Source organism: Psammomys obesus, unplaced genomic scaffold (assembly GCF_907164565.1).
Source record: "Psammomys obesus unplaced genomic scaffold, mPsaObe1.curated_primary_1811, whole genome shotgun sequence".
NCBI lineage: Eukaryota > Metazoa > Chordata > Mammalia > Rodentia > Muridae > Psammomys > Psammomys obesus.
The window spans coordinates 2,450,248-2,462,919 of record NW_026596085.1 but is presented as its reverse complement, the minus strand read 5'-3'; the positions used below and the strand labels follow the sequence as shown (position 1 = coordinate 2,462,919).

Below are 12,672 nucleotides of genomic sequence, written 5' to 3'. Positions count from 1 at the left end.
GGGGGGGGGGGGGGGGGGGGGGGGGGGGGGGGGGGGGGGGCGGTTCAAGGACCCCGGCAGAATGTAGACTAAGCAGGGCTCAGAGGCTAAAGTGACAATATTCTGCATGGATCTAAGCTAGGCCTTCTGCATACATGTTATGGCTGTTAGCTTGGTGTTTTTGTGGGACTGATAGTGTGCATGGGAGGTGTCTCTGACCCTCTCACCTGCTCTTGGGACTCCTTTTCTCTTACTGGGTTGCCTTGTCCAGCCTTGATATGAAGGTCTGTGCCTAGCCTTACTGTAACTTGTTATGCCGTGTTCAACTGATATCCCTGAAGGACAGCTCTTTTCTGAAGGGAAACAGAAGAGGAGTGGAGGGAGGGGAAACTGTGGTCAGCTGAGATGTAATGTATGAAAAAGGAAGTAAGAAAAAGGAAAAAAAAAAAAAGAAATCACTGAAAATCTATCAGTAACCCTGGCAGATAACAGAAAGCCTTAAAACCAACCTGAACCCCAAGCTGCAGACAAGATGCTGTTCTCAGTGACCAAGTCAAACAGAAACCCGACCACTCTAGCAGCACCTAAGTGGACTAGAGAGATGGCTCAGTGGTTGAGGGCACCAGCTGCTCTCAGAGGACCCAACAATCGTGTTAATTCCAGTTGCAGGAGATGGAACAACTTCTGGCCTGCACATTCCCTACAGGCAGGTAGTCCACACACGTGCAACAGGCAAAATGCCTGTATACTAGAATACTTCTTTTTCTTTTAAAGAGCTTGAACAGAGAAATGTAGTCTACCCACACTTGCCTGTTTCACTTCCTGAGGTAAAGCTTCCCAAAGCGCCTCTGATGCCCCCAGGTCAACTGAAGACAATGCCCACAAAGCCAATGGGTAGCGAGGCAGGACTAGAGCCTGCAGGCCCATCAGCTCAGGGCTCTAGCTGCAGCCCGGTGTCACTTCCTGTGTGTGCCGTAACAGGGAAAACGCTGAGAGCCCCGCATGAGGACGACTAGCCCTGCATCTGCAAGGGTCTGCCCAACGCTTAAGCGCAAGCACCGGGCTGACACTTTCCGAACAGGGTTCCACTGAGGGTAACAACACATTCAGTGTCAAGGCACTGGGGGCCCCAGTACTCTTCCTGACTTTGACAGACTGGAGAAGCGGGTTCCATGTTCTCGCAGCCCTAATGCTCCTGAGGACTGAGAGGGTGCAAGGCCCTGGGATGGTTCGGCACATGGAGGAAGTGAGGCCACTCTAGCCTACACAACAAATTTAGGACAGCCTGGAATGCATGCAACCCTCCCTCAAAATTAGTAGAGATGGCTCATCAGGCACAAGCACTTCCTAGCAGGACAGTAATTAAACGTTTTAAGGGCACTTGCTCCTGCGGAACTCAGGTTTGGTTCCCAGCATCCATAAGGTGGCTCACGGCATCTTAACTCCAGTTCCTGGGGATGTGACACTTTTGTCTAACCTCCACAGATGTACATACACTTGATGGACATCCAGACATGTAAGAAAAACATACACATAAACACAAAACCTTTTTGTTTTTCAAGACAGGGTTTCCCTGTGTAGACCACTCAGAGATGTGCCTGCTTCTACCCCGAGTGCTGGGAGTAAAGGTGCGCACCACCACTGCCTGGCAAGTAAAACTTTAAAAACCCAAAGGAAAAGAAGAAAAGATCCATTACACTTTAACAGACAGACAGACGGAAGGAAGGAAGCTGGCTGGGAGGAAGAGACTGCTCATACAAAGGTTCTAATTATGTTCCCCCTCTTTCCCCATCACCGTAGCAGGCCCGCTTTTCTCAATTAAACACTTTATGTTTAGACTTTAAGGTTTATTTCAGGTGAAGTCTGAATGCTTTAAGAAAAAATACAGGAACGGGAACACAGCTCAGCATGTGGAGTGCTCGCCTGGCAGGCACAAGGTCGTCCAGAGCCTAGCACTGATAAACCACCGTGGTTACACAACCTGCATGCCCATACCACAGAAACCGAGGCAGAAGAACCATAAGTTCAAAGACATCTTACACAGCTCATTGGAAGCCAGCCTAGGCTATGTGACCTCATCACATGTTCAACAGAAAGCAAATGCTCTTGCATCCTAAATCCATTTTCAAATTTAAAACATTCATAATTGATACTCACACATAAAGTAATAAAAGGGTATGTATGCCAGGCTCTTAACAGCGATGGGAGAGCTAAAGGCAGCAAGAGACCTGTCACACTCAGTTATGTGACCCTTATGAGGAATATGGCAACAGAGAGCCCTCAGGTCTTAAGCCACTCCTTTCTAACAGAGCCTCTCTAGAAATCCAGAAGAAAACATTCACAGAAGACCACACCTTAGACAATTCTTTCCCAAACTAGAATATTATGCCTTCACTTAAAAAAAAAAAAAAAATGTTTGCAGCCAGGTGATGGCACATGCCTTTAATCCCAGCACTCAGGAGGCAGAGGCAGGCTGAGGTGGAGGCCAGCCTGGTCTACAGAGCGAGTCCAGGACAGCCAGGGCCACACAGAGAAACCTGTCTGAGGGAAAATAAAGTGGGTTGGGAGAAGATGGCTCAGTGCCAAGTACAGGCTGCTCTTCCAGAGGAACCAGGACCAGTTCCCAGCACCCCCATAGCAGCTTTCAAACACTGTAACTTGTTCCAAGTGACGTGACAGCTCCTCTAACCTCCTCAGCCTTGCACGTGTGCTACAGGCACACTCGCAGTCAAAACACAGAAAACTCACAAATGCTAAACGATTATTTTTTAATTTGAGATGGGGTCTCATTACGTAGCCCTGGCTGGCCTGGACAAACTGTAGACCAGGCTGGTCTTGAACACAGTGATCCACCTGCTTCTGCCTCCCTAGTGCTTGGATTAAAGGTGTGCCAACAATTCTGGGGGGTGTAAATGTGAGTGCAGGTGAAACCCCAGAAGACACTGAGCTAGAACTCCAGCTGAGACAGTCAGAAATGCCCAACAAGGGCACTAGATAGGAGCAACTCCTGAACCATCTCTGTAGCAGTAAAAAAGGTTTAATTACACTTTTATTTCGTGTGCATGTGCTATATGTGGGCAGAGGTACACCATGTCCCACGTGCAGGTAAAAGAACGGACACTGGGGAAGGAAACTGGGACCTTCTGCAAGGGCAAGTGCTCTTGACTGACGACTACCTCTTCAGCCCCATCCTCGAATTACTATTATTATCGAATTATGTGTGTGCGCATGCACACGTGCAGTGCCCCAGGAGGCCGGAGGTGGCTAGATCTCCTGGAGCTGAAGCTACAGATGTCCTGAGCGCCTCAGGTGGGAGTGGGAACAGGACGCCAACCAAACTCTAACCAGTGAGCAACTCGGGGTGGGGGCTGCTTGTTATTTAAACGAAGTCTCACATAGCTTCCACTGGCCTCTACCTCCCAAGAGCCAGGATTACATCCAGGCCACACTCATCACACCCAGCTTTAGACTGGCTTTTCTATTCTGTTACATCATTTCGTCTGGAGGCAAGAAAGTATCTTTACAAGAATCAGTTGTCTCCTTCTACCAAGTGTGCCAGGGCAGGAGTGGGGACTCAAGCTCAAATCTTCAAACTTGGTGGCAAGAGCTTTTATCCACTGAACCATCTCAGCAGCCCTACAGTGACCTTTCTAATAAACACCATTCCGGACACTGGAACAGAAGCACACTCCTGGAATTCCAGCACTGGGGAGGCAGAGGCAGGTGGATTTGAGGCCAGCCTGGTCTATAGCATGAGTCCAGGACAGCCAAGGCTACACAGAGAACCCCTGTCTGGAAAAACTGAAAAACAAACCACCCCCACCTGACACTACTCCGGATAACCCCTGGCCTTACATCCAAGAGGCTGGCTATTGGCCTGTCCCTGGCTCCAGCTTCACCTCCTGCTTAAGCAAGAGCCACCTCTAAAAGCTGAGGCTGAAAGAAGGCCACCACTTAAAAGGGTCTATTCAAAGTCACTGTCACAACTGTCCCTTCACATGGGCACCAAATTGCTCTTCTGTGAACTTCCTCTCTTTTAGGCCGCCCTGAGCACTCATGCCATCCTTATCGTGGTAGGTTGTTAAGCACAGCTCCCACTCTCTGGTTGGTGCATCTTACAATACTCAGTATTTGACATTTATTATCTCATTTAATTCCCACGGCAGCCCTGCTGGGTAGCTGCCACCGTTGTGCCATTTATGCACACGGAAAATGAGACTAAGTGAAAGCAAGTAATTTTAGCAAATACATACAATAAAACAGCATGGACAGGAGATGAATCCACTGCCTTTTTGTCTGCTCCTACAGCCCACCTTCAATTACTACAGTTTTCTGTCTCCAAAAGCACCTTCAGCCAAAATGGTGAAAGAAGCCAAACCCACAGGTATGTTTTGACTCACAGGCCTTTTGTTTCCTTTTGAGACAGGGTTCTCTTGTGTAGCCATGGCTGTCCAGGACTCCCTTTGTAGACCAGGCCCACCTCAAAACTCTGCCTCCCTGAGTGCTGGATCACAGGGGTGCACCACCGCACCCAGCCAACTCTCAGGCATCTTGGTATCTGTTTCTAAAGTTATGTGAGGAAGCAGATGTCACAATTTCTCTCAGTTACAATCTCAGCCTTAACAAACATGGTTTTAAAGAAGTTTCTCCTTCTAATCACTGGAGACTGCCTCTGTCCTTAAGGACTGAAAAAGGGTTTAGATGAACACATACTACAGTGTCGATTTTAAGACCTGACAAGACGTCTCAACTGCTCAACTACCTCCAAATACATCAGGTTTTTTGTTTTTACTTATTTTGTTTGAGACAGTCTTGCTATGTAACCCAGATGGGCCTAAAACACTATCCTCCTGCTTCATCTTCCTAATGCTGAGATTACAGGCCTGTGTCACCATACTGGCTATCCTTCCCTTCTCCTGATGCTGTAACTAGAAACTTCGCAGAGTTCTATACATTCCCATCCCGTGTCTACCCTATAAACCAAGATTAAGTTCAAACCCAGCTTATCTCAAAAAAGGAAGTAGGGGTCTGTTTCGGCCTCGGAACTCAAGAGACTGGGGCCGGCAGCTGCGAGTTTGAGGCCAACAAGGGGACTATACAGAGAGACCCTGTCTCAAACAAAGTAAGGTGGGGAGAGGGAAGGAAAGAAGAGCCGACAAGCCAGCAGGAGATGGATATGTGACACATGGGAGCCTTTTCCAGCTGCCTCTAAGGTCAACAATTCGTTCTGTGAAAAGCTGAACTTAAGCAAATCGAGCCTTTCTAAGAATGAGCTTTAACAATTCACTCACACTCAGGTCCAATACTCAAACGACCAGTCCTCTGGCCACCGCCACACACAAGCGACACACTACCCCAAACAGGTCTAAGACAAAATGGCAGCAGAGACAGTCTCCATCTACCTGACTGGGGACAGAGACGGAGGTATGCGGAGACTAGATTCTATCCTGTTGCAATGACTCAAGCAATCAGACTCCTGCGGCAGATCTCCTCCCAATAAAACTTTCATGCCACAGACCCAAGGGTGACCCAATCCAACAGCAGCAGAGACAGGTTTTCCGTTACCTTCTCCCTCACCCTAATGACCTCACTATTTTCTTCTTGCTATAACCACACACTCCTCCACCACATTCTTCCTGGCCCAGAGACCAGCAGTACTATAACCCCCCAAAAGAACAAGTCTCTCCAAAAAAAAAGAGTCACCACTTAACTAATCAGCCCTGAGTTTTAACAGGGAACTTTGCCTCCCCACCACCCCCTCCTTCCTTCAAAGGATTGGCGTAAGCAATGGCTTCATTTTCTGTTCCGGGAATCCTGGTACTTCCTAGAGAAAAGCGGATTGGAAGACACAAACTCAGGGCCAGTGACAAGATGCTCCCTCCTCTTTACAAGAGACCGCCCCCGCTCCGCCTGGGGGAGGAAGGCCCCACCTCTCTCCTCCAAGCAAGCTAGCTCAGGTCCCCCTCCCCCTTCTCCAGCCTCCTCCCCACCCTCTCCCCACCTGCTGCCCTCTTCCCAACCTGCCCTTCCCAACACCCCAAAGCAGAGCGCAACCTCCGTGAGAACACTGCGCAGCGGTGCCCCACCAGTAGGCCCCGATGCTAAGGCCCAGAGCCCGTGCCTCACGATGGGTGAGGGAGAATAACCACAGCCAGGCTTTTTCTTTGGTTTCCCCCCACAGCTCAGGCGGGGGAGGGAGAGAGAAAAGGCAACATTCCTCGGAGCCCTTAAACAGAAGGGAAAGATCCAAACAGCCACACCGCCCCCGCATCACCTCCCACTGGTCAGCCTGCCTCCCCCTCAAACCCCAACCCTCGAAAGCTCACCTCCGCAGCCCAGGTCGCCCTCTCGGGCGAGGCGGAGGACAAATCCGTGCGCGGCCCCCGCCCCCACCCCCGCTCAGCGTCCTTCAGCTGCGGCGGCAGCAGTGCGGCTGGGGTCCCCCGCCCCCAGCTCTGCGAGGACTGCCCACCGCGCCTCGCCCGGCAGTGCGGACCGGACCTCGGCGGGGGACTTCGGGCTCCCACCCTCTTCCCTGCCCGGACCCGCCTTCCCTCTCCGGCTCCGAACCTGTTCCTGCTCCCGGCGCCGCGGCTGCCACCGCCGCCTCCGCAGGTTCCGCCTGGCTCTCGGGCCGCTGCCTCCTCCCGCTCCCCAAGCCGACCGCGGCGAAGCTGGTCCGCTGGCCCGCTCCCCGGCTCCCTCCTTCCTTCCCTCCACCTAGCACCGGAAGCCGCGACGGCGACAGGAGCTGTGCTGCGAACCCCCACCCCCAGGCCGGGATACTTCCCACCTCCACGATCGCGCGAGAAGTGCGCGGTAGCGAGCGGCAGCTCTCGCGAGACCCATCACCATGGCAGCGGCTGCAGCAAAAGCAGCCCGGTGCTGAAGCTGAGTCGAGGCGGGGGCCTGTGTGGGGGCTGCAAGATCCGAAGGCTGAGTGTGGAGATGTGTGCGAGGTGAGGCTCCCAGCTTAATTCCATGGCCTTGCCTGGAACTAGGACCGAGGCCACATTCTGGCTGCACTGGAGCCAGGGCTCGGGCAAGGGCGTCTCTGGGACTTGTTAGGCAGAGCCTAAGGGGAACATGGATAGAGATGCCCTCACCTACCCTACTCCAGCAGCCTTATTTCTAGTAAAGAACGCTTCATCTGCTTCGCCGCTCAACTCATTAATTCCTAAGGGTAGTTTCTTTGAGGGCTGCCTCGAGAGATTGCTTCTCACAAAGGAAGAGGAGAGAGAATGATGCAGTCAAGATACTAAAGAGACATCGGGGGGCTGGGGAGATGGCTCAGTAGTTAAGAGCACCGTCTGCACTTCCCAGCAATTCAATTCCCAGCAACCACATGGCAGCTCACAACTGTCTGTGATTCCAATTCCAAGGGATCTGACGCCTTCATACTAATGCACATAAAATTGAATAAATTATTTTAAAAAACAGTAAGGGTGGCTTTTATGTACACAGTGCCATTTCATGTGGAATGACCCCGTGGTTGTAACAGCTCATGGTTAAATAGCATATGGCATGTCCCAGAGCACTGTTTAAAAAAAAAAAAAAAAAAATCTGGATCTGGGTCGTCTAGGAAGTTAGACTTGAAATACGAAGGGCAGAAACACAAATTATTTGGACGCGGCTCTGATGAATGTCTGATGTCTGAATGTCTGATGAAGGCTCCCTACATGCCTATGAACATTAGTATCCCATGGAAAGAGCACCCACGTCCCCTCCTAGCGCCCCTTACAGCCTTTTAGCGTGATGAGACACTGCCCGAGACTACTGACAAACTGTGCTAGAAACTGCCACGTTCTTTAAGTGTGCGGTGTGTAACAGATCACATAGAACTTGACGCAGAATCAGCACTCTCCTCTTTTTCCAAGAAATAGGCTGGAAAGTGACGATCAGTGTCTGTCCCTTGTCACATTCATCTGGTTTATGCACTCACCAGCTCCTCTTATACCAGTTTGTCTGCTCTCATATGTTTACCTCAAGAATAACATGGCTGGTCAGGCGATGTTGGTGCCCGTTTTTAATCCCAGACCTGGGGAGGCAGAGGCAGGCAGATCTCTGAGTTTGAGGCCAGCCTGGTCTGCAGAGTGAGTTCCAGACAGCCAGGGCTACACAGAGAAATCCTGTCTAGAAAAACGAGAAAATTTGTTGGTTTTTATTTTGGTTTTCTTAGAGACGGAGCTCACTGTGTAGCCTGGCCTACAACTCACTTTATAGACCAAGCTGCCATTGAACTCATAGAAAATCTACCAGCCTCTGCCTCCTGGGTGCTGAGATTAAAGATGTATGCCATACACCCAGCCAAACGGGTTATTTTTAATTATGTGTATTCACACGTCCACGTGTGTAAGTGTGTGCCGTGAGTGTGGGTGTCTGCTGCAGGGAGGAAACTTAAGATCCCCTGGAGGCAGAGTTGTAAGCAATTGTGAGCTGCTCCGCACGAGTGCTGGGAACCAGGTCCTCTAGAGGCTTTTACTGAGAGTAAAAGCCTGATCTCTCTCCAGCTTTTTACATAGGTTCCAGGGATCAGTCTCATCAGGCTTGTCTTGCAAGCACTTTTAATGGTCCGGACTAGCTCCCTAGCCCACACTCTAGGTTTTTTAAAGCAAAAGGCTCCCCAAAATATAGTTTCTGTGCTGGCTAGTTTTATGTCAACTCGACTCAGGCTAGAGCCATGTGGAAAGAGAGAACAACTGAGAAAATGGCTTCATCAGCTTGGCCTGTGGGCAAGCCAGTAGGATATTTTCTTTGACTGATAATCAAGGAGGCCAACCTCACTGTAAGAGGTATCACCCCTGAGCAGATGGTTCTGACTTATATAAGAAATCAGGCTGAAGCTGGGGCATGGTGGCATACACGTGTAATCCCAGCACTCAGGGAGGCAGAGACAAACATATCTCTGTGAGTTCAAAGCCAGCCTGGTCTACAAAGAGTCCAGGACAGCCAGGGCTACACAGAGAAACCCTCTCGGAAAAAATAAATAATAAATAAAAATCAGGCTGAGCAAGCCTATTTATAAGCAGCACTCCTTCATGGCCCCTACTTCAGTTACTGCCTCCAGGTTTCTACCCTGAGTTCCTGTCCTGACTTCCAACTCAGTGATGAGCTGTGATCTGTAAAATGCGATAAACCCTATCCTCCTCAAGTTGCATTTTGTTATCATGTTTTATAACTGCAGAAGAAACCCTAACTGAGACAGAAATTGATAGGAGGAGTAAGATATTGCTGTGACAGACCAGACAATGTGTTTTGGGAAGGATTGTGGTTACATTTGAACTCTGGGCTGGAAAAGCCATTGTGTGCTCAGAGCTCAGTAGGCTACTGTGGGAACCTAGCAGATAATGCTGAAAGCAGGACAGATGAAGGACACCTGGCTTATGAAGTTACAGAGAGAAATCTGAGAGCCCCTTAAAGATTCTACATCTGACCTTTTGAATCAAGAACAGGTGTGGTGGCTCATGCCCTGGAGGTAGAAGCAGATGGATCTCTGTGAGTTCAGAGCCAGCCCGATCAACATAGTGAGCTCCACACCAGCCAGAGCTATGTGGGGAGACCCCATCTCAAAACAATGAACAACTGAAGAGAAACTTTCACTTTGCTTGGACAATTGATCCTGGTCAGCTGGGGCTGAAGAATCAGCTGGGATGAGAAGAACAGCAGCTCAGTGTGGTGGCATAGGCCTTTAATCTAGCACATGGGAGGCAGAGGCAAGTGGATCTCTGAGTCTGAGGCCAGCCTGGTCTACTGACACCACATGGCAGGGTTAGAGTCCCTTACAAAGGAGAGAGAGAGACCAGGCACAGTGGCACATGGCATGTAAACCCAGCAGAGGAGCGGCAGGCAGATCTCTGTGAGTTCGAGGCCAACCTAGTCTACAAAGCGAGTCCGGCTCAGCCAGGGCTACACAGAGAAACCCTGTCTCAAAAAAAAAAAAAAAAAAAAAGGAAGAGAGGGAAGGAGAAGCTATGGGTGAAGGCGCAGCCAGGTTGTAGCAGAGACCTCAGCATTTTGGAGATTCCAGTACCATGGGACAACTGCCAAGGACAGAGCCACTGTAGAATAGAGCTGGCCTGAGCCCAGGAGACGAGCTGGCAGAGCTGGCAAAACAGAGCAGGTCACGCATTGGTCCCAGCACTGAACTTTCTGCAGTGTTGGACTTCAGTTTTGTTTTGATTTGTTTATAGTTGCCCTGGTTTTTCCTTTTCAAAGTAATAAGGTATGTAACTTTTTTTATTTTACAGAACTCCACTAGACTTTGGAAGTTTACAGAGATTTTGAATATTTTAGAAAAACGTTGAACTTTAAAAGAGACTTTGGATGTTTTAAGAGAAACTGAATTTTTTAAATGTTTGAATTTTTAACAACTGGGAAATTTAAACATTGGAATGTTCTATATCGTTATACTGATATTAACGTGCCATATTGGGTGGGGGCCACTGAGAAAGGAAAGGTTCTAGTTGAATAGTGATGTGTGTCAAATTCACAAGGGGTCAGTTGTACTGACCAGTTTGAGCTGTAGTTATTTGGGGAAAGGGAGGAAATTTGAGAAAATGCTCCACCAGATTGGCCTGTGGGAATTTCTTTTTCTTGATTGATGATTAATATGGGAGGGCCCAGGAGCGGCAGTGCCACCCCTGAATTTTATAGGGTGGCAGATGAGGGCTGGTTAGATGGCTCGAGGTTAAGGGCACAGTCTGCTCTTTCCGTGAACCTGGTTCGATTCCCAGCACCCACATGATGGCTAGCAACCATCAGTAACTCCAGTCCCAGGGAATCTTCTTCTGGCCTCTATGGTTGCTATGGAACATAGACATACGTATAGTGTAGGCAAAATACTCGTGCACATAAAAATAAGTTCCAATATTAGGAAAAAACTAAGAAAACAAGCTGAGCCAGCTATGTAGGTACACACCTTTTAATCCTGGCATTCAGAAGGCAGAAGCAGGTAGATAATTTTGAGTTGGAGGCCAGCCTAGTCTGAGGAGCAAGTTCTAGGACGGCCAGGGCTACACAGAAGAGATCCTGCCAAAGAAGGGAAGAATGTTTCGGCTCCTGCCTCCCTGAATTTCTGCCTGGCTTCCCTCAGTGATGAGCCATCTAATCTGTGAGCGGAAAGAAATCGATTGCTCCTCAGGCTGTTGGTCACAGTGATCATCACAGCAATGGAAACCTTAAGACAGTTTCACATTCACCAGCGGGTCCTGTGGCAAGCTTTTTATGCGGTTATTACCATTTCTTCCCTAAAGCTTTCTAGCAGCACCCCACCAGGTTATAACCCACGCACACTTTACAGCCACTCACCCCACTCCCTCGCGCCCCACCACACCAGCATGCTTTGTGGAACCCCAACAGGGAGGCGGAAGCTGCTGGTGAATGAAGACTTTGAATCCTCTCATGCTGCATGCCAGAGTGAAGGAAAGATGGACACAGCCGGCAGCTTCCTATGGCTAGGAGGAATTGCTGTCTGACTTTGGATGTGACTGGTGAATCACTCGGATCTTCTGTCCTTTACCCTTCTGGTGCATGGAAAGGAAAGGGCCAGCTGTAGCATCGAGAGGGCTGGCCTTGATGCAAACAGGAGCAAAGCTAGAAGGCCCACCTTGCTGGCAAGTAGCTGCTCACCACCACTCTCAACTTCCTAGCCATTTGGTAAAGAACGAAGGACCGAGAGCGTATTTAGAGTTCCAGGAGGCCCAGCAGCCTGACTTAGAGTTCCTCCGTCTTCCCCCCCTTCATCCAGCTGGCACTGGAGCCCAGGAAAAGCTGAAACTGTAGCCACCAGCTCTGTGGGTTGCGTACTCCCACCCCATCACAGACCCCAGACCTGGGCCTGAGCCCAGTGCGTGTGCCTGCTGGGAGGGGGTGTTGCCTTGCTGACAAAATCCAATTGGAATTCATCAAGGTTGTGGTTTGGGGCTTAAGTTTGCCACAGAGAGTGTGATGAAAGAAGACGGAAAGCTAAAAAGGAAAGGGAGCCAGAGGACTACAGAGGAAGGAGACAGGAAAATGGTAAAATGTTCTTGCTGTAACACTATTGGAGAGGGCTCCTTCCTGGACGTAAGACGTCTCCACACTGGTTATTCTGTTATTCTTGGTCATATCCAGGCCCAGTCTCACTTCGGCCTCCTTTCTTCCTCTCCTCATTCACACCTTAGGTCAGCATCATGTGTCTGACATCTCCTGACAAGCTGTTGCCATGGAGCTAAGAAAATGGCTTAACAGAGGACCTGGATTCCCTCCCAGCACCCAGGCCAGGCAGCTCACAACACCCTAAAACTTCAGACCCAGGGCATTCAAGCCTCTCTTCTGGATATTTATACATGCACATATATATTAAAACTTAGATTTACTTGTGTATATGAGTGTTTTGCCTGCATGTGTGTCTGCATACCACGCGCATGCCTAGTGCCTGTGGAAGTCAGAATAAGGTGTTGGATCCCTTGGAGCTGAAGTTACAGACAGTTGTGAGCTGCCATGTGGGAGCTGGGAATCAAACCCAGGTCCTCTGCAAGAGCAGCAGGTACTCTTTTTTTGGTTTTGGTTTTGGTTTTGGTTTTTTTTTGAGACAGGGTTTCTCTGTGTAGCCCTGGCTTTCCTGGACTCACTTTATAGACCAGGCTGGCCTCAAACTCAGAGATCTATCTGCCTCTGTCTCCTGAGTTCTGGAATTAAAGGTGTGCACCACCA

The 12,672-nt window shown here is 49.6% G+C and overlaps 1 protein-coding gene across 1 annotated transcript in view; it reads right to left on the bottom strand.

The window, feature by feature from the left end:
* The window catches only part of Arf3 (ADP ribosylation factor 3), a 23,416-nt gene extending 16,708 nt beyond the window's left edge, over positions 1-6,708 (bottom strand). The window contains exon 1 of the mRNA XM_055627192.1: positions 6,550-6,708. The gene's annotated coding sequence lies outside the window, so the exon portion shown is untranslated. The remainder of the gene's footprint in view (positions 1-6,549) is intronic.
* Positions 6,709-12,672: the final 5,964 nt, after the last annotated feature.